The sequence below is a fragment of the Macaca nemestrina genome, chromosome 2 (assembly GCF_043159975.1).
Source record: "Macaca nemestrina isolate mMacNem1 chromosome 2, mMacNem.hap1, whole genome shotgun sequence".
NCBI lineage: Eukaryota > Metazoa > Chordata > Mammalia > Primates > Cercopithecidae > Macaca > Macaca nemestrina.
Window position 1 is genome coordinate 105,736,483 of NC_092126.1, and position 21,520 is coordinate 105,758,002.

Below are 21,520 nucleotides of genomic sequence, written 5' to 3' on the forward strand. Positions count from 1 at the left end.
GGGTGACGGCAAGGAAGGATGCCAGACCGGTTGGCCTGTCCCTGGGACTTGTCTCAGGACCTCCAGGAAGAGATTCTGAACTGCAGGCCCTCGTGTGTGTCTCCCATTTGTCAACACTTTGACCTGATCCTTTCAGAATCCACTTTGTGAGGCCCCAGCCTTGGAAGCCACTGCCCATTGCCAGAACATGGGGAGTAGAGCAGTGAGCACTGAGTGGGCCTGGGGCCGCCTTTTTCCCTGGCACACGTCCTGAGGAGGGGAGGGTGTGGGGGCACCAGGCAGAAGATATGCCACTGCTGCGCTAGTTCTCTCTCCCCAGAAGCCCTCACTCTTGATTTGCTCAGGCTGTTCCCACTGCCTGGGATCCTGCTTCCCCTTCTTCTCTTCCTCCTTGCATCTTGATTCCAGTGTCACCCTCCAGGCAGGAGAGTCTTAATCCTCCTCACACCAAACGATCCCCTCCTTTCTCTGTCTCTTCTCTATCTCCAGCCTTGGGTTTCAGCCGGCTTTGCTCACACTTCCATCCCAGCAGCCATGGCTTGGGCTGGGGCTCACAGCCCTCACACTCAAATGCTGTTCACTCATTTCATTAGACAAACATGCTGAGTACCTACTATGTGCCAGGCCCTGCTTTAAGGCCCTGGTATGCAACTGCAAATACACCATTCTGGTGGGAGAGATAGAAAACAAAAAGAAGTGATTGGGAAATAATTAACCCATGAACAATCTATATTGGTGTCTGTGTCTGTCTCTCCATGAGACCCAGACCCCACCTCTGATCTCATTTCTAGTTTCTGGTGCAGGGTTGTGCTTATAGCTTGTGCTTACTCACCACTTGCCGAGTGATCAAGTGAATAGACCGCAATCAGTTGTGGATGGCTTGTGTGGATATGATAGCCTGGTGGCCTTAGACCATGGAGATCAGCTCCTTCTAGCTAGCCATTCACTCTCAGAAATAGTCAATGCTTCCCTAAGCCCAGGGCTGAGCCTGGGTTGCCTCAATTCCCCTCTAAAGCACCCCACACACATAGCGCAGAAGATGGCTGCCTGCCCACTGACCCACTACCAGGATCCCTACCCTTCTGACAAAGTTGAGTGTGCCAAGGGCAACCTTGCCCCCAGGACTATAACAACAACAAATATAAATCCCTGATATGACACTTGGGCCTCTCTCCAAGAAGCAAATATTCAAGTCAACAAGTGTTTATTAAGTACAGGCAGATGAAACTCATATAGCTCCCCATCAAGGAAGCATGGGGTGGGGGCAATAAGCAGACACAGACATGGAAAATTTCAATATAGTAAAGATTAAGTCATCAAGGACGCTTCCAAGGCCTATCAAGACTGGGCTGGAGGACTGAGTTGGCTGGAGGGCATGAGAACGGGCCAGGCACAGGATGGCCAAGGGTGCTCCCAGCAGAGGTGGCAATGGGAGCCATGGCAAAGGCTGGGATGCCTGTGGCTGGGGAATAGGCAGCTAAGCTGTCCAGTGTTTCTAAAGAATAAGATGCCCAAAGGAAGCCCTGCTTTCCCAAGACAGGATATGAGGGACTTTCTTGAATGATTGCTAAGGTGTGTGACCTGTTCTGTCCTTGGCTCTGCTGGGTGCAGTGCTTGGGACAGGATGAGCTAAGATGCTATCTTTCTTTAATTTAAACATTAAAAAAAGTTCATTACAAAAGATATACATGTTTATTATGTAACATTTGGAAGACGCAACAACCCATAAGGAAAAAAAAAAAGTCACCTACAGTCTTCTCCAAGAGTTAACAACGGCTGATACTTTTTCCTGAGAGTGGAGCACCCAGCATTTGACAGGTCTCACAAGAACCCTAAGAAGCAGGTACTCTTAGCTGCATTTGCTAGATGGAGAGAGGGAGGCCTAGGAAAGATAAGCAATTTGCACAGGACCACTCATTAGCAAACGAGAGCCCACATTCCAACACAGGCAGCCTGAGTTCCAGAACTCTTTCTTAACCATTAGGACCATTTTGGTTTACGGCTGCAGTTCCAAACTAGTTGCTGGGGAGCCCCAGGGCCCTGCAGTAAACTTATGGGGTATTTCAAATATTTAATGGAAATACAGCAATAGCTATCGACCACAGATGAACTACTGCTATTAAGTTGTTTGGGTCCAACTACTTAACAAATAAAACCGTTGGGTTTTTATTTGGTGGGGCGGGGGATGGTGAGGCGTGTCTAGGGGCTTCATAAAGAATTGCTGAGATACTAAAGTTTCCATGAGCTGAGAAAGTTTCAGAACGTCCAGCTGATAGTATTCTATGCAGGTGTATACCACTTTCTTTTTCACTTACAAAATGAACTCATGACATATATGGAATTTTATAACCTGCTTTTTTTTCCTTTCACAATCTGAGAATACTTATGCATGTACTTAAGTGATTTCCTTTTATTTAGCTAATATTCCGTTGTTGGATAGATTGTTTTTCAAATTTCTATCAATAATGCTATGTGAACATTTTTGTAAATAAGGGAACCATATTGCTCAACCAAAAGGCATGCGTATGTTTAAGACTTCCAATATGTGCCCAGATTGCTTTCTAGAAAGGTCTTCTCTAACTGCATTCTAACCAAGTGCGTCAAAATAGCAGTTCACCCATAGTATATTCACCCATCTGTATATTATCATTTAAAAAATACTTGCCATTTAATAGATTAAAAATGCGTTCTCGTTATTGTTTTAATGTATTCCCTCAGCTGCTAATGAGTTTGGCAATTTTTTTATTTGTTTATTGGCCACTTGTGGTTCTATTGTGAATTGCCTATTCACATTCTTTACTCATTTTTCACTTGGAATGTTCATCTATTTCTTATTGATTTGCAAACCTCCATCCAATTTTAATGAAAAGCTTAAATCCCCAGCACAGCTGTGAGAAATGCTGATGGCTGCAGTTCTCTGCAGATCTAATTGTTTTAATAAGTTCCACTAAAGACTCAAAGCTTAATGAAGGTATAGATCTGATTTGTGAAGCTTAGAAAAGCTATGTAATTAGAAGTTTCCTTTCTCAGTCAAAAGCCAACTATATTTATCAGTTCAACTTCCTACTTTTTTCCTGTTTTGACAAATAGATTTAAATATAACCTACTGGTCTTGGCAGCATGGTAGGGAGGACATTAGAACCATATCTGGTTGTTATGTAACTCTCCAATTAATTTAGGGTCTTATTTTCTCTTTTGGTTCATATTTTGTCTTTAAAGGGAAGGCTTCAGATCTCTTTGGTTCATTTCTGCCTTAGCTGCCTCTGGAACCAGAAGTGAGGCTGTCACCTAGCAACCAGGGCTCTGCTTATAGAAACAGAAGCCTTGGCCCTGGCCAAGAGAGGAAAATCACCAGTTGGAATAAAAAGTTTTATGTTTGAACTAGAGAGCAGCCAAAGGCGCAACGCCTAGCAGGATGCAATTGCCAAGCTGTCCTCCCAGAGGAACCCCAGGCTCTCGGAGGCCCGGACACAGAGTTGCGGAGGGCTGATGGCTTCAGCCACAACCTCTGGGAGCTTTGCTCACCATCCGGAGGGGCAATGGCAAGTGGAATGCTTTTGACTTGGATCCAGAAAAGAGGTTTTAACTCCCCTACCCCACAACCCCTGTGTGATCTGATCTCTTGGGTCCCTGGTCTGTTCTGGGGGTCCACAAGGCTTGAGGCTTCCTGCAAGCATTTGGGGATGCAGGCTGCTCCCTGCCAGTTCAGTTTTATCACCTGGGTCTGAGCAGGAATGTGTAAAACCACTCCAGAACTGGGTGTGGTGGCGCATACCTGTGATCCCAGCTACTCCAGAGACAGAGGTGGGAGGATTGCTCGAACTCAGGAATTCAAATCCAGCCTGGGTAACACAGCGAGACCCCATCTCAAACAAAACAAAACAAAGACTTCAGGGGCTGCCACGCTGTGAAGCTGGGGGATAATAACACTTCCGGGATGTTCTGCATCCATCATCAGAAGTACGGAAAAGCTGAAGTCACTAAAGTTCCGGAGTCACTAAGATTCTGAGTAGAGGAAGGGACTCTAGCTGGCTGGCTGGACTTCAGTATATTGCAATCCCACCGGCAACACTGCCCTTATTTAGTAGTTACAACATTTTCCCTTGAAACCCCATCCCCTTCCCCCTCCGCACACCCCCTTCATGGACTCCCACCTCCTTATTTTTCCTTCTCTTTCTCCAGGACATGCCCTGGCCAAGGGAATATTACTGGGCCTGATCAGAACACAGGCCTTAAATATTCTTCTGTGGTTTGGCTGGTTCTTCTGCCCTCTGTTATGAAAAGAAAAGTCCCAGGTCGCCCCTGGTCCAGGGAGAACAAAGAGATACATTTTACAGACCTAAACTCAGCTGTGGCCTTAAATAGAGTCACACCAGCCAATCTCTACACCAATAAACAAGAAAAATGAAATGTTTATTGTTAACCACTAAGATTTGGGGACTATTTGTTAGGAAGCTTTATTGCAGCAATACCTAACTAATACACTGCTCATTACTCACTGTCACTGTTTCCTTCTACATGTCCTGGTACTTGTATCTTCTGAGGCCCACTTGGTCAGCTTTTCTTTCAATTCTTCAGGCTTTACCACATTCCTCTAACAAATTCCTCTCTTTGCTAAAGTTACTGGGAATGGATTTCTGTTGCTCGCAACTCAGAATGCTGACTGATAGAGTTCATCTACCAAATCTCTTCTCCAGAATTGACTATGCCTCCATCTGAATTCAGAACCTTCCTCATACGATCTGAATGGTCGTTTCCAGCCTTTTCCCCGTCTCCTTTTGTCTTCAGGGAGCCTCTGCTGCATCCAGCTGAAACAACTTGTGTCCTGAACAGGTTTCCCTCGTTCCTCCCTGGAGGACTTTGCACACATTTGGTCTGCTGGCAGCATTCTCTCCATGTTCAACTGCTGAAGTCCTGTGAACCTTCTAAACATCTCTTCTAGGAAGCCCTTCCTGATTCTCCCCTGGAACTCCCATATCCCCTCTGTAATACTGGATGCACTTGCCCTAGTTGCCCTAGTCTGGATGGTGCTTACCTTCCTCTGAAGAGCTGCTGTGGTTTATTACCTTACTAGAGGAGAGTTTATGGAGACCAGCACTCAGGGGAGTCAGAGAAATCCCAAATCTTTTTCAATCTCACTCAACCCTATTAATCACTTTCCAGTGGGATTTCCTGACACTTGAAATCAAGGGTCCTGTGTTGTCTACTTTTGTATTCATGTGCCAAGCTCAGGGCCTAGAACAAGGGTGTGCTCTAAAGGGTTATTGGTTATTTGAATGCAGGAATGAACAAATGTCCATCTTTCCTAGAATCTGAGTACATAATAGAAATATATTTCTGGCCAATCACGTGGTTCCTTTGATCTGGATGAAACATAGCCATGATTTTTTCACCTTGTCCAAAGATGAAGTTGGGTCTTGGGCAACCATCAAGACCTGGGGGTCAACCACAGACCAAACATTATTGAAAAACACCAGATGAAGCACCCAACACTTAAAATTCACTCAGTTCTTCATGTTACAGCTGATGGGACCACAATGGCTTATGCTTGCAGGCTCAGTACATATAATCCATGAAACTGAGGTTTGGTGTAGGGAAGCAGGAATCTGAAACCCATGCAGACAATAAAGGGAAGGATGGGAACTGGACTCCAGACCTCCAAATTGTCAGTTCTCTATTCTTTACAAGGATAGAACGTTCCATGGCAAAACAGACTAGAGAGCCTCCAAGCTGGGTTTTTCCATTGGGTCTTCCTACACAGCCTGTTAATAGGGAGGGCATCACCGTTCCTGTGCCAACCTCCACAGTCACAAAGGCTGCTATTCTGTGGCCAGGAGGATTCTTAAAATAATAGTGCTGCCTGCCTCTGTGGGCTGGAGCCAGCTGTCTCAGCACAATTGGTTCCTGAACGACAATTTCCTACTTCTGGTGATAATTGGTGTCATGGTAACTGGTCAGCCATGTCCATTTCTGTCCTGGTAGCCAGGGCTTGGCCAGGCAGGGGAGAGACCCAGAGTGAAAAGAATCAGGTGAGCATCATGTGATGAGATAGGAAAGACTTTTAGAAACAGAAAGATTTGAATTCATATCCTAACTCTGCCACTTGCTTGTCCTGTGGCCTCCATTTTCTCATTTGTCGGGTGGGAGTGATCACTGCACCCGCCTCAAAGAGTTGATGTGAGATGAATACTGTATCTGACATATAGTGATGGTTGGTGGATATTGTGTTACTGCATAAGATAAGAAAGAGGGCTGCCAGAGGCAGACCCTGAGACAAGGAGTTGATTTGGTGGTGATTCTAGGAAACACCAGTATGAGAGTGGGGAAGTGAGTTACAGAAAGGAAGACAGTGATACAGAGGACTTTAATGTGTAGGTTATCCCTGAGAACAGTGAGAGTTCAGACCCACTGGGCACCTTTAAGAGTCAGGGTGGAGCATGCCTCAGCATTGTCCCCCCAGCAAAGGGTGAGGAAGTTGAGGTATTTATCCACCCCAACTCCCATTCACCATTGGTCGTGGCTGCTGGGGAGTGGGGCTTAACTTTCCAGCACAACTTGCTCTTTGCAACAGCTTAATGGGCTCAAGAAGCCTGAGAAAGCCTGCTTTGGACAGCAAGTTGCAGCTGCTGGGAATTGACATATGGGGTCCATGTGCATGGGAAAGGTCAGCGTGGGGCACCCACATCATGTATTACAAGGGTCCAAAGCTCATCAGGAGAAACGGGGGCTGTGATATTACGTCTGAACTGGGCTAGAATTAGGATGCATGGCTGGGCGCAATGGCTCATGCCTGTAATCCCAGCACTTTGGGAGGCTGAGGAGGGCAGATCCCTTGAGGTCAGGAGTTTGAGACCAGCCTGGTGAACATGGTGAGACCTCGTTTCCACAAAAATACAAAAAAAAATTTAGCTGGGCATGGTGGTGAGTGCCTGTAGTCCCAGCTACTCGGGAGGCTGAGGCAGGAGAATCACTTGAACCCTGGAGGCAGAGGTTGCAGTGAGCTGAGATTGCACCACTGCACTCTAGCCTGAACTACAAGTGAAACTGTCTCAAAATAAAAACAAAAAATTAATTAGGATGCAAAACCTAAAAGCTTGGAGCTGGTGGAGGGAGGCTGGGAAGGTGGAAAGTGAGTCAGGAATGAGGTGAGGGTCCTGGACATTTGTCATCAGCTGCCCCGGAAGCCTCAAACCCTATATTCCTGGGTGCCAGCTACATTTGTACCAGATCAGCTTTCTCTCTATTGGGATGACCTAGGGCAATGTGGGACGGTGTTGAGAGAATTTCTTACTCTTTCCAAAACACAAGGGTCACTATTTCACACACACACCCTTACCCAGCACTTAGTACAAGCTGTTTAGCCTTAACCACAGCATGGGAGTGGGCGACGGTGTGCACGTGTGTGTGCCAGTTCTGGGGGGAGAACCTTAAGGACGACCACTTTTCTCATCATCGGCAATGACTACAGATTGGGCTAAGCTGAATAGCACACTAAGACATGAGCAACCAGGAAGAGATGAAGAATGGAATTAAGAAGTCTTGTGCATCAGAAAGGTGCTGAATTCTGTGTGAATCCTCCCAAAGCACACCCTCCCTTACAGGTCAGTAGATAGAAGCTTTTTGAGATGCCTTAAGCTGTTAAAATCCAGTGTCAGAAATTCCCACTGGGTTTGAATTTGAATGGATTGCTTGAGTTCCCTGAATGCTTTGCAGATGGAAATACAAATACATGTATATATTTGCTAATATATATATTATACATAATATATATAATATATAATATATTATATTTAATACATATATAATATATAATATATTATGTATATACACATATATATATATGCTAGGCTTTGTGACTTCTAAATGTAAGGATTATGAAATGAAAAAGTGACACCGAAGTGCCTCATCATCCTCATGGGAAAACCACCCAGGAAAAGAACTTCTAGAAGCCGAGTTCCCAGTAGAGCATTCCTCGAGGTTTATAAATGTACTGATAATAGTTATCATTATTATCACAATAATAATTCTCATTATTGCTATTTTAGCAAGTACCATTGTTTGATAACCTTCCATCTGCTCCTTATCTTGCTTTTCATATAACTTACTGCATTGAAAGCTCAGAAATTCAGATTCCTGAATTCCTGAGGAATTCAATGCACTAAGTTATAAGAAAAGCAAGGAAACAAAGGCACTGAGGTTAATTGATTTGCTGTGGGTTGCAGAGCAGATCAGTGGTAGAGCTGGGATTCAGCACCAGATTTTTCTGGTTCCAAAACCTATCCTTTAAATTATTCACTCCAAGTGCTGGGTGACATAGTTGAAATGGATTTCCTTTTAGTGGTAAAATGTTATTCTTGTTAGTACTTCTTGACCTCTTCATCTATTCTTCACTGTAGTCAGAATTTTTATCCCCCACAGCACCACATGAAACCTGTACTTTTCATTCAGCTTTGGGATTTAGTGATGGTTTCATGCCAACCAACTGTCAAGGCCACTGATATCCTGAGCCAGAATTAATTAATTTGAAGTTACACTTACAACTTGGGAGATTTAATATCAAAATCAGGGTTTTTCGCTGTTTTTGAAAAATTACAGAATCAACAACACTGATATGGCCCTCCCTTCAGCTCACCTCAGTCCCCACCTGTCCCTGCTGTATCCTGGCCACTGGTCCCAAGTGACAGGAACCACAGAGTATCACACCTTGCATTGCATATTTTCTTAGAAATAAATTAGGTTTTTCTAATTGTACCTCAATTATTTTCTCTCCTTTCTGGCATTCATAGTACTTGACTTTCTTTATTATTTTTTTGAGACAGGGTCTCACTCTGTTGCCCAGGCTGGAGTGCAGTGGCATGATCACAGCCCACTGAAGCCTCAAGCCATCCTCCCACCTCAGCTCCCCCGAGTGGCTGGGACTAAAGATGTGCACCACCACACCTGGCTAATTTTTTGTATTTTTAGTAGAGACCGGGTTTCACCATGTTGCCCTGTCTGACCTTGAACTCCTGGGCTCAAGCAATTCGTCCACCTCAGCCTCCCAAAGTGCTGGGATTACAGATGTGAGCCACTGTACCTGGCCTACTATCTGACTTTTTGGTGCATAAAAATAAAGGATTCCCCTCACAAGCAGTTCTTCAGCTATACCAAGAGCCATTCTGAGTTCTATCCTGTCTTCTCTCCTGTGCTCTTATCCTGCTGAGTGGCACAAAGACACCAACTCAGCTTCAGGCAGACTTTTGTAGAAATGTCGATCTAACAGTTGTCACTGTGACATCCAGCAACTGTCTCAACCTCTCTAGCTTCTGCTTCCCTTATTTGGAAAATAAGCCCTGGTTACTTTACCTAAAGACAGTCAAAAGCCAAGCCAAATGGCTAAGTTTGCCCAATACACTGATAGCCATCTGCCAAATGAGCGAGCTACCAAATCATCTGATTCTTTTAAGTATTCTGTTTTCATTTGCCAGTTTTCATCTTGTTTACATAATGGGATTTTATGAAATATGCAACTTGTGTCTGCCCTAGCACTCTGCTTTTTGGCTGAAGACCGAAGAGCCCAGAGAGAGGGAAATTGAGGGAAAAGCTGGGGAGACAGGACTAGAGAGAGGCAGGCTGGAGGCTGAGGAGGCATAAGGAGAACACATTCTCCTTATACTCATGACAATATGCTCTGTAATATGACCAAGAAAGCATGAGGAATATGCTCATCAGAGTTCTCCTTATTAGAGAATATATTAAGCTTCTCTCTAGCCCTTTAACTCCCCCTCTTTATCTTCAGGCTCCAGCAGCAGCAGCAGAAAGTTGGAGCGGGGACATTGGATGTTCTTTTAAGACGTTGTTATAAAGATGGAAAGAATTCAGCCAATTGGGAAATATACTAGTGCTTTCCTTACAGGATTGTGGGAAGGATGAAAGGAGCTCATGATTCTGAGGTGTATAGCGACAGCACCCCACAGTGACTCCTGTTATCACACACTCAGACGGGCACCGCCTGCAACCCAAATCCACCATCCTCCCCACCTTCACGTGCCGTCAAAACCAAGATTCTACCCACATGAGGGTGACTAAAAGAGACCCTTCAAGGTTGTGGAATGGAAGGAATTAAGGCTGTCCTGAGAGTTAAAGCATAAAATCAGCTCATTAAGGAATGTGCAGAAGTGCAGAGGCCCAAGAACAAGTTCCAGGCCTGCAGTGGAATTCACCCTTTGCAAGGAAAATGGGTCCATCGACAGAGGCCACAGTTAACCAGGGAAGCCTGAAAGAGGGGAAGTAGAGGCTGCACATTGTTGGTGCCTGCCCACTCTCTGCCCTGGGAAGCCTGGGGTCATTAAAACATCACATTACATCAATAGCCCCGCATTGCCAGTTCCTGGGTAGCAAGCCACTGTGGGATAACACGGCTTCCCAGGATCAATGCCTCCAGGGAGAACATGTGCTCCTCTGGCTGATGTGAACCTCCAGACTGCTTAGAATTAGTCGATTTCCTTTCCAGTTTGTTCTCAGGTCCCTCACTGCTTGTTTATTCAAGCATCCAAGAACTTCTGGAACTTAAAAGATTGAATTTCTGAGCTTACATGGCCGAGGGCCAGACCCCGACGAGTGACTCATTCTCCAAAGTCAGTGTCCTCTGGTGGGGGTCTCTCTGTATGAGCAGCACCTGGCCCTGTGGTGGCTGTGGGCACTTCCCACTGGTAGTCACAACCACCTCAACACGGTGCCAGCCTGCCTGCTGCAAAAGAGAATCCGGCTTCAAGCTCACCATGAGGCACCAGCAAATTTTGTTCTTGATCAGGACTTATGGCCTTATCTAGTAATGTTGGCAAGGAAAGGGGAAAGTTTCTTCCTATATTAGTTTTAAAATCTAATTTAAGACAATTCTGTTGCCTAGACAATGGCATATTAAATCGTTCAGCAAAAGCAAGGATTTGTTAAAAACTGTCCCTGATCTATAGAACAAGGGAATGTAATAAATCTCCCAGAATTTTTAGCCATGCTTACTACACATCATGCTCTAAAATTGCATTAGGCATGGAAATAAGATGGGGTGGAGGGCTGCAGGGTCCTGAAGCAGTAGGACAGGATTCCAGAGCAGTCTGGCCTCTTGGTGACAAGTGAGTCTCCCAAGTATGTGTCCAGGAGAAGCAGGGAATAGGGTGTGTATTGAGCATAATTTGTCCAGGAACTAGGCTAGTAACCTTGACTATGTAATCTCCTCTAACCCTCACTGTCTGCCTATGGGGTAGATCATTTTCTGGGTTTCAAAAATCTCTGTTATAATAAGTTTCCTTGGGTGGCAAAACAGAGAAACCAATTCCAGCTAGCTTGAAAACCAACTATCCCCCAAGCAGTTCTTTGGGTATACCAGGGGCCATTCTGAGTTTTATCCTATTTTGTCTCCCTTACATGTAGGGATACTAGGCAAATACTAAGTCCCACAGAGTGACAGGGAAAAATACAAAAGCCTAGGTATGTAATGGGTTACACCATTTAGGTTTGTGCAAATGCACTCTCTGATGTCCACACAATGTTGAAATTACCAGAACGTGTTTCCATCATTAAGTGATTCACGACTCTGTGTGTGTGTGTGTGTGTGTGTCTCACTAATGCAGTTAGACTGTGTTTAGCTTGCAGAAAGTGAGGCAATTAGACTGTTATCTGGGCCTGATATTTTCACAGCAAGTCACACATGCCAACAGATACATGGTGAGGTCCTGTGCAGCCTAGTAATTTTAAAGAGCCTCAGAATCGCTTCAGTCATAATTCCAACCAAGGCTGGAGAAAGGCAGGAGACTTTGGCAGATCTGTGGACTCAGCAGTGGGTTTGCTGACCACCTTTCTGGTGCACTGACACTACCATGACTCACCTCGCCAAGGTCTATATCTCTCAGTTCAAGGACAAAGAGTGTGATAGATACAGCCAAGATTGGGTTCTCCCCCTGGATCCATCAGGCGTGGTCAAGGGGGTGGGTATGTTTTTTGTAGACAAGCCTATGAGGGCTCATCCATACAGGATTCATGAGCTGTTCCCAGGGGAGCAGAACTTGTGAGCCAACAGCCACTTTGGTGGTGGCAAAGTCCCCAGTGTCATAACAGGAAGTATTGAGATTGGTACAAAATCAGCATTGCCATCTTCCCTAGTTTCTCCCAGGCATCTCTATTATGGGGGCCTACAGTGTTCATCAAGGCACTTATTTAGGGGCAGCAGAGAATGTGGCCTCTGAAATTTAGCAAGCCCCAACTATTTAACTCCCAGTGGCCTGAGATGGTTGACAGCAAGACTCTCCTTTGCCAAAGTTATATATCCATTCTGTTGCTGTCACACTGCTTTCAAGTGACCATCCCAGCTTGCCTGGAGCTTGTGTCCTTCTTGAGGCACTTACTAAAGTCTGTAGATGATCTCTAATCCCTGAAATACTCTGATATTTTGCTGATCTGTCCCCAAGTCTCCACCACTGACCACATGGTCTGGCTTCTGGGAGACAATAAAAGGTCATCTAATGGACTGCATTGTCCCTGTATGTAAAAGGTCTGTCAGCACCCCACACTGGGGTCAGGGATGCCTCACTTCTTCCCACTGCACCTCAACTCAGCTGGTTCCACATATTATGGTGCACTACCTTGCAGCCCATTCCTGAAACTCATCTCTATATTAATAAGATGGAGTGCTGCTAATGCATAGATTTAGTGCTTACTGTTCACTGTGCTGGTGACCTACACTAAATACTTTACATGCATAATCTCACTTCATTCTCACAGCAACCTGATGAAAAGCCACTGTTTTTCTATTTCTCTTTTTATTTGACAAGTGAGAAAACTGAATTATATAAAGATGTCACAGTTGGCCCAAAAATCGCACCTAGCAAGTTGCAAAGCAGGATTTGATTCCAGAACTTAAGTGCTTAATCTCTGTGCTGCTGCTCCTCTGCTTGTGAGCAACAGAAAAGCAAACTGTAGCTGGTGACTCTCTTCACCCATAGCCGCATAACAAGCCACTCCGAACTGAGCGGCTTACACCAACGGCAAGGATTGTTTGCTCACAAGTCTGGGATTTGGCAGGGCTCAGCAGGGTCAGCTTATGCCTGCTCCACATGGCATCAACTGGGACAGCTGGATTGAGGCAGGAAGATCTACTTCCAAAGTGGCTCACTCATATTGCTGGTTAGGCAGTGCTGGCTGTTCATTCTTCTCCACTTGGGTGCCCCTGTGGGCAGCTTGGCCATCTCCTCAACATGGGGGCTGGGTTCTAAGAGCAGGCACCATGAGAAAGAAAGTATAAGTGCCAGTTTCTTAAGGCCTGGGCCTGGAAAATGGCACAAGGTACTTCCACTGTATTCTAATAGTTATGTAATTACCAATTAACAGAATCTGGGGGTGGAGGGTATTGACCCTGCCTCTTGAGAGGAGGGATATTAAAGAATGTGGCCAGTCGTATTCTCAATCTACTACACTAGCTCAAGCAAAAGGGAAGTTTATTAGAAGTCCTCATGTTAACTCATCAATTCCAGAGGGCCAGGAACCAACAGAAGACCCAGCTGCTTCATCACTGGGAGTTATGTCTCTCCTCTCCAGAACTCTGCCATCAAAGAGACTCGGCTCTGCTGTCTTCCAGTCTCTGTGTTTCTCATTGCAAAATCCCAGACTCCTCAAAAAGACAAGCAGATTGGCTCACTCTGATCCTCTTACGGACTGAATCTTTGTGCACTCCCAAAACTCATATGTTGAAATCCTCATCCTCAATGTGATGATATTTGGAAGTGGGGCCTTTGAGAGGTAATTAGGATTAGATTAGATCATGGGGTAGGACCCTTATCCTGGGATTAGTGCTCTTATAAAAAGGGAAGGAAACACAGGATCTCTCTCTCTCCTCCCTTCCATGTGAGGAGTGACCAAAAATTGGAAGTATTTTGAAGGCCAAGTCTCATGGGAAAGTGTAAGCAATTGATGGGCAACCGCAGAAGACAGCTGTCTGCAAACTAGGAAGTGGGCCCTTATTGGACACCACCTCTTGGACTTCCAAACCTCCAGAACTGTGAGAAATAGTGTTTGTTGTTTAAGCCACCCAGCCTGTAGTAATCTGTTACAGCAGCTAGAACCTAAGACAGATGAGTTGTCCATCCTGGATTCATCACCTGTGGCCAGAGGGTCCATGTCTGCACTTCAGGCACCTTCCCAGAAAAGGACAGTGTTTACTGCCCTGTTTTATAGATAAGTAACTGGGAATCTTGTGAGTGTAAGTTATTTGGCCAAAGTCACATAACTGATAAATTGTAAATCCTATATTTATGTTCATGGTCTTTCTGCTTCCTATAAAGGGCCATAGAGTAAATAAAGCATTGGAGCTAAGCAGCCCTTGCATTTAACAAGTTCCCTTGGTGAAAATGGTTAGGGGGCAGCTGAACCGTGTTAAATAATACATCCCTTGTCAATGTAAACTCAATCCCTTTGTATTAAAGTCAAAAGAGCAGAGTGTTCTCTCTATATATAATTGTCCCTCCCTCAGAGTTTCTGATTCAGTAGGTCTAGGGTGGGGCCCAGAGACCAGCTTTCTAACCAGTTCCCGGGTGATGATGATGCTGGTCCAGGGACCATATTTTGAGAACCACTCATCTAAAAGAACAGACATCTGCATTATAGGATTTCTTCTTATTGGAGCTTCTGGAGTATACTAGTTAAGGATGGCTGCTAACAAATATTCATTTCCCCACCACACTTTCATGGGGGGAGCACGCTTCCTTGCTCCACCAATGTTGGCTGGGCCCTGTATCTTATTTTGGCCCCATAGTTGATGTCTACCCCTGTTGCCTCCCAACTTTGTATTTGGCCATGTTATTGGCTTTGACCAATGGGATGTTAGCAGATGTGACATAAAATATACTTATGTGGTTGGGTTTGCCTTCCTGTGCTTCTGCCATGAGAAGAGCTTCTGAGGGTAGCTCAGTGGTCCCAGAAAAGCGAAAAACTCAATGATGCAGACCTGAACCCAGCGTTAGTTAGTGCCAAGTCCTACAGAGCCCAAATTAGATCAGGTCACCTGCAGACATGGGAGAGAAAGATAAATGACTACTATGGTAGGCTACTGAGGTCTAGAGTGGTTTGTTACATAGCATTGTTGTGATAAATGCTAATTGATGCAGTGACTGATGTTGGACCTTTCCTGTTCTTCAAACTATTCCTTGACTCCCTTCATTTCATAAATGCCTATACCAAGACCTGCATGAAATCTTGAATTTTTTTTCAGATTTCAGTATTTCAATCTATATCAATTCATCTAAAGAAAGTCATCCTCTGCCCCCCAGGAATGAATGAAACCAAGAGATTATTTTAAAATTTCATTTAAAAATAAGAAGGGATGAACTATGCCATATTCTTTGCTGGCTGTGTAAAGTTATCAAAGTAAACTGGCTTAAAACTGACATATGATCCTGAACTCGGAAAAAAGCTAAAGAAAATGAAAGCCAGCATTGAAAAGACAGCACATCCGGAAGGAGCAAGAATTTACTGCCGAGGTAATACATTGGAATGTTCTGGAAGGAAAATCTATCTGAAATGGCAAAAAGTGACCAAAGTTGTAAGTATTTCAAAGGCCAAGTCTCATGGGAAAGTGTAAGCAATTTCCTGGTTTCTTTGCTAGGCCCCATTTCACTGGGTGGAGATCACTGTATAACATAAAATTCTATGGAAATAAATCTACCTTTCAGTCATGGAAACTGTTACTTACATTTCCCCTTCAAGACACTCAGTGGGAGAGACCTCCTAAAGGCTGAGTCCTGGCCAGTGACTTTCGTTAGGATCTAAATGGATTACACTCTGACTTGCGCATCTTATTCTAAAGCACATGAAGCTAGAAACTGTAGCTTTCTGTGAGGAGGAGAAACATCCTAGGGATCACACTGTGTTCCAACAAGCACTTTAAAGCTTCTAAAGAATCCACTATGGCAAAACAGAGCAGGCCAATTATATTCTAGAGAGGAGGAGTAAGAACACAGATCCAATGTCAGAGGACACATATGGATCACCTACTGTTTGCCAGAAACGATGCTCAATGTTGTACGTACGAAGTCTTTCACTAATAACTACAATTGATATTTGCAGCCTGCTTCTGTGGATTGGGCTGTGCAATGTTCCAGTGGTTGACCCATTTCTCTCCCTTGCTCAACAAAGTTTTAGAAAGATATTCCTTAATCATAGAATGTGCTAAATTAGACCATAGCAGACAATATAGAAATTGTGTGTGTGTTTGTGTGCATGCATGTATGTGTGGGTGCGTGGGTGTGTAGTCTTGACAGACAGTCTTTGCTCCAGGGAAGAGACAGTCTTTGACAAATCTTTATTTACCAGGATTTCAATCTATTCCAGAGTGTATGTCATATTAATATTTATCAAGAAAAGTATTATTGCTATTATTGAGATATACTAGCTAGCATGTATTGACTATTGAGTGTACACCATGCACTGGGGACATCTCATTTAATCCTCATATAAACCCAATCATTATATCAAATTCCCAATTTCTCTACTGATTGCCCTGTTTATATAGATCAGGAAACTGAGATGATCAACTTTCCAGGGGATCCAACAGCTAGTAAACCATGGGGCTGGAACTAGGGCCCAGATCCCCCGAACCCCAAGGTCCCTACTCTAAACAGCCTCCCTAAATGGCCTCCATTTTATCTTAAAGGAATTTTTTAAATACATAAACCTTCAAGGACAAGCGAAAGAGACAACTGGACAGTCTGCTAGAAGTGGGAAAGCAGAGGATGCATGGCACCTGATGTAGCAGACCCTAGAAAGCTGACTCTTTGGCCAGCGTGGAACAGACACAGCCGGAGTTGCCCCTAGGAGGCCTCAGAGACTCAGGAACAACTGGCATCACTGATGCTTGGCAGTGAGGGGAAAGTGAGGCTAAATGGCTCAAAGTCTGCCTAAGAGTCAGTTAGGCCCCAGCTTTCCTTTCCACTCCATACAGCCAGGTGCCTGTCCCCCGTCACTGTAGCAGAAAACGATCATTCTGTTATCTGGAGAGGTCAATGCTGGGGGTTTCTGAACTGGGGGCATCAGGCACAGTTTAGGGCAGGAGTACTATACTGAAAACAAGAGGTTTAAATAAACATTTATACATGTGAAAGATGAGACCCAGCCTACTCCTCAACCTTCCTCCCAAACTGGCTCTGAGAATGGGGCAGTCAGGCCTATATACTCCAGGTGGGAGGCTGCAGCAGCCTTCTCTGAGGAACATGGGCAGCCTAGGAGGGCAGAGTGAAAGACCTGACATCAGTGATGCCTGCAGGGAACCTGCCCAGCCAGATGGCTCCATGGTGAACCCCATCATCTCCAGTATCTCCAGTAACAACTAGGGAGCGCTGATTTCCACAAAACAAACAAACAAACCCTTATTTTACTCTTTATATTATGTGCTTATATAACTTGATGAACCTAACTAACTGAATGCTCCAATCAGCTTCTTAAATATAAACAACCAAACAGGGATCAACAGACATCTTAGAAAAGACAGTAAATAAAACAAATAGGTAGAAAGAAAGAGACTGCTGACAGAAGAAACTAACAAAAATGTATCACAAAAAGAAAAAACCAGAATTGCATCTTCAAAACAACATAGGATGCTAATAAAAAAGGGAAAAAAACATTCAGAGAGCAAAGAAAGCCCTTAGACATAAAAAGCATGAAAATAGAAATGAAAAATAAATGGAAGGTTTGAAAGAAGAAGTCAAGAAAATTGAGAAAAGTTCCTAGAAAGTAGAGGAAAAAGTGAAAGAAATAGAAAATGGAGAAACTATTAAATGAATGAATGAATGACAAATACAAGATGCACAAATAATAGGAATGTGCCAGGGAGAATCAAAAATCATAAAAGAGGAAAATTCTACAAAATAATCCAAGATGATTGTCTAGAAGTGAAGTACACAGGTTTCCAGATTGAAAGCCCCATTATATTGGAGGAAATAGACCCCACATTGAGGCATGTCACTGTGAAATTTCGAAATGTTAGAGACAATCCTACGACCTTCCAGAAAGAAAAGACATACAAAGAACTAGAATCAAAAATGGCTTATGGCTAATCAAGAGCAATGTAATCAATATTCTAGAGGAAAATTATTTTTGACTTAAAGTTCTACACCCAACCAAAGTATCAATCTCAAGTACCAAGGTGAAATAAAGACATTTCAGACATGTGTCATTTCAAAAAATTTCAAGAGTCCCATGCACTCTTTCTAAGAAAGCTTGTGGAGGATGAATTTCAATAAAACAAGGATAAAAACTAAGAAGAAAGAAGGGATAGGATCTGGGAAACAAGGGATCTCAGGAGAGAGGCAAAATTGATGGTGATAAAGGAAGATTCAAGAATGACAGGTGTGCATGAGGTGAAGAGACCAGCGAAGACTGAAGCAGTCAGAAGTCATGAGGAGGGGGTTTCATCGAGAAGATGAACTGAAAGAAAATCCAATGAATCTGAACATCCTGAGAGGAGAATTGGACAACTGGAGAAACTTTTTGGGGTTGAATGAATGGTAAGTACATAGGAAACTAAGCAAACAAACAAAAGTAATGCTTCATTAAAGAAAACATACTGTTTAGGAAAAAGAAGCTATAGTAGAGCACTCTGTGGCTCAGCTGTGAAGACTATTTTCACAGTCACAGTGAAAGTCAAACATCGAAGGAACCCAAGTTATAGTTGCATTACATTGGAAGGATGGGGTGTGTGTGTGTGATGAGGGCAGGGAGCAAAAGACAGCTTGATCTCCATCTTCCTAGTGTAAGGCAAACCCCAATTTCACACAAACCAAGAAGTAGGAAAAGAGCATAATCTTTAGAGAATTGGAGGTAAATACCAAAAGCATCAGCTGAGAGTTGAACATGTTTTTTCTTTCCTAAGGAGTGGAACAAGAGATAAAAATGAAGGAGTGCGGATCTTCACGACAAAATCTATTTTGCTCTTTCTATTATGAGCTTATATAACTTGATGGAAAGTTAATAATTAAAAGAAACAAACTACATTAACTTAAATGTTTTTCACTGCAATAAGTACTTTAAAAAATAACCTAATTAAATCAGCCCTCTCTTAGGATGTATAAAGTCTTGTATCTTTTCAAGGACAGTCACGCATTACGTAACAATGTTTTGGTCAGCAAATGGTGGTCCCGTACAAACAGTGGTCCGATAAGATTACAATACCATATATTTTTCTGTACCTTTTCTATGTTTAGCTATGTTTATATTCACAAATACTTAGCATTGTGTTACAGTTGCCTATAGTATTCAGTACAGTAACATGCTGTGCAGGTTTGTAGCCTAGGAGCAGTAGGTTATATTGCATACAGCCTAGGTGCATAGTAGGCTATGCCATCTAGGTTTGTTAAATACATTCTATGATGTTCACATGATGACAAAATTGCCTCAAGATGCATTTCTCGGATGTATCCCCATCATTAAGTAAGGCACGACTGTAAATAAATCCCCTACTGAGGAAGAGATGATGCTATTCACTCAGCACCATGGGAGGCCCTATAGGATGATGGGGACCACAGAGAGCCTGGATTCAAATGCTACCCTCACCACTTTCTAGGCTTGTGGACTCTAAGTTATTAAAACTCTCTGGGCCTCAGTTTCCCCATCTGTAAAACGGTAATACTAACACCTGCCTGATTTCAAAGGATTATAATGTTGAGGGTCAGGCACTAGATAAATATTATAAAGCATGAACAAAGAAACCATAGAATCATATTGGCTTTCTATTGCTGCTATACCCAATGACCACAAAGTTAGTGACTCGAAAAAACACAACTGTGTTAACTTAGGGTTCTGGAAGTCAGACGTCTAAAATCAAGGTGTCAGTAGAGCTGTGTTTCTTCTGGAAGCTCTAAGGGAGAAACCATTTCCTTGCCTTTTCCAGCTTCAAGAGGCTGAATCATTCTGATTCCTGCCTCCATCATCACTTCTCCCCCCGACTCTCACTCCTGCCTTCTTTTTTTTTTTTTTTTTTTTTTTTGAGACAGAGTCTCACTCTATTGCCTAGGCTGGAGTGCAGTGGTGTGATCTTGGCTCACTGCAACTTCCGCCTCCTGGATTCAAGTGATTCTTGTGCCTCAGCCTCCTGAGTAGCCAGGATTACAGGCACCTGCCACCATGCCTGGCTAATTTTTGTATTTTTAGTAGAAGCAGTGTTTTACCATGTTGGCCAGGCTGGTCTTGAACTCCTGACCTCAAGTGATCTGCCTGCCTCAGCCTCCCAGAGTGCTGGGATTACAGGCTTGAGCCACTGCGCCCAGCCCCTGTCTCCCTCTTTTAAGGACCCTTCTGGTTACTTTGGGCCCAACCAGATATCCAGAATTATCTTCTCACCTCAAGATCCTTAACTTAATCACATCTTCAAAGCCCCCCTTTTTTCCATAAAATGTCACATATTTCCAGGTTTGGGGGACTAGGACATGTACATCTTTGGAGAGCCCATTATTCTGCCTATCACAAGGATGAAGTTGATTTTCAGAAGTAACAAAAAGTTAGATGATTTTACTATTCTCTCCCTTTTAAAAATGTTTCTTCAAAATTCGAACAACAAAATTTGTTAATTTTAAGAAGTTACTGTTATTTTTTTGGATCTGATAATGGTTGGTTCAGATTTTTTTGATTTCTTATTTTTCAGAAACATGTATTAAAACATTCACAGATAAAATGCTATGATGTCTTGGATTTGCTTCAAAATAATCTTATATTGAAGGAATGAGCAGGAATAGAAGTAATCAAGTTGGCCACAAGTTGACAATAGAAGAAGCTGAACAATAAGTATGTGGGGGTTCACTGTGCTTTGTCCTTATATGTTTAAAATTTTCCATAATAAAAATATTTTTTAAATTCACCTTTATATTTGCCTTTTATTTCTCTGCTAATTTCCTCCACCTCTAGGCTTAATATTACTCTAGTCACACACTTTACTTTTACTCCATATTTTATTTCTTCATTTCCTCACCTGAGGATGATAATAATAACAACATACTGTGCGATATTTCATTTAACCTTCACGGCAATCCCTTGTGCATTGCTATTGTTGTCTATATTTATCTCCATTTTGCAGATGAGGGAAGTGAGACTTAACAATATTAAGTACCGTGCCTGAGGTCAGGAAGTCATAGAGCTGGAATCCAAATGCTTGGTTCATAAGGTTGCAATGAAGGACTTCATGAGGTGACTTATATGAACCACCTAGCATGGGCCTCATACAAACAGAGAATTTTCATGTGTGTCACTTCTTACGACTATAAGAGAGATGAAGAGAAGATAGGACATGTATTGCCTCTCACAGTAAGAGCTTGACTTCTTCTGTGAAGGGGAAACACAGATCTCACCCAAGGCTGTGGAGGGAGAGCCACAGAGGGTGAAGCATCCTTATCACCACACCTGCCGTCCCTTGGTGCTCCACGTGCTGCCTCCCCCTGACCCCCCAATACTGTCCCTGCTCCAGCACCCCAACTCTCCCTGCTGCCATTGATTTCCTTTTGGACAGGTG

At 43.5% G+C, this 21,520-nt stretch overlaps 1 long non-coding RNA gene across 1 annotated transcript; it reads left to right on the forward strand.

Annotated features, from left to right (window-relative positions):
• The first annotated feature begins 5,774 nt into the window (after window positions 1-5,774).
• Window positions 5,775-20,793, forward strand: LOC105480268 (uncharacterized). Its single transcript, XR_986384.2, has 3 exons — window positions 5,775-6,029; window positions 7,469-7,601; window positions 20,660-20,793. It is a non-coding gene; the product is annotated as an uncharacterized lncRNA (long non-coding RNA).
• The last annotated feature ends 727 nt before the right edge of the window (window positions 20,794-21,520 follow it).